The sequence below is a fragment of the Octodon degus genome, unplaced genomic scaffold, assembly GCF_000260255.1.
Source record: "Octodon degus isolate 3935 unplaced genomic scaffold, OctDeg1.0 scaffold00210, whole genome shotgun sequence".
In the NCBI taxonomy this organism is placed as follows: domain Eukaryota; kingdom Metazoa; phylum Chordata; class Mammalia; order Rodentia; family Octodontidae; genus Octodon; species Octodon degus.
This window is the reverse complement of record NW_004524786.1, coordinates 3,120,531-3,121,708: the sequence shown is the minus strand read 5'-3', so window position 1 is coordinate 3,121,708 and position 1,178 is coordinate 3,120,531.

Genomic DNA, 1,178 nt, shown 5'->3' with positions numbered 1-1,178 from the left:
CTTGCCAGGCAAGCGCTTATTCCACTGAGCCATCTCCCCAGCCCCCAGTGTTGTACTTCTAGAATCTTGTTTATTATATGTCTTAGTGTACATTTATTTTGGTCATGGTTATTTAGCATTCTAGATGCCTCACTTAATGTATGTCAAGTTCTTTATTCATATTTGGGAAGTTTCCTGCCATTACTTTTGTGAAGTTTTTCTATGACATTTGCACCAGCTCTAATTGATTCTGCTCAAACTTGTGTTGTTCTTCTTTGCTTCATCTTGGAGCTGTTGTATTGCTGTTTCATGCTTCCTCACTGTTTTTAAGATATCTTTCCTTTTTTAGTCACTAACCACAATCCTGTCTTCTAAATCTAATACTCTCTTCACCTTCATTCAATCAGTGGTCTGTACTTTCAATAAAGATCTTAATCTTCTGCATTCCTGTATGGATCTGATTCATGACTTCCAGTTCTTTCCTATGCTGGACATTCATGGCTTCCATCATTTTCTAAGCTCTTTTACTTTATTTGTGTCTACTTGAGATACTTTTGACATGTCTTTCACTTTGATCAACATTTCTTCTTTTCACCTGAGAGACTATTTTTTCTATGGCCACCTCCATTTGATTTTTCACTTTTACTTCTATCATTTCAGTAATTTCCAGTGTGTGGTTTATAATTTCTTTTATCTTGTTATTCTGTGGGATGGTACTGGATGGTCTGGAGGTCTGGAGTTGCATTTTGATTCTGAATGTTTTCATTTTCTATTTTCTAATTCTATTTTGTTTTATTTTCTATGTTGGTGTTTGTAGACTTCTTATAACCCTATCACTAATATGGGGGTTTCCCTAGCAAATGTCTACTTCTCAGAGATATCTTCTAAGCATGGGTGATTCTTGGTCTACATCAAGAACTTCTTTCTTTCTCTCTTTTTTTCCCCATAATTTTATTGAGAAACAAATAGTAATGAGACAGTTTCAAATCAAATTAGTAGGACAGTTTCAATAAATAACCCATTGCATACTCTCTTCCTAGTGGTTATTTGCTGTACAAGATGCAGACATGATATCCTATATACAAACATTATTAGAACAAATCCCTTATTTATTTATTTATTTATTTATTTGGTACAAACCTATTTTTTTTAAAGTCAACAGAAAATGGAAATATACTTTTTAAAGTTTCTAATACTAG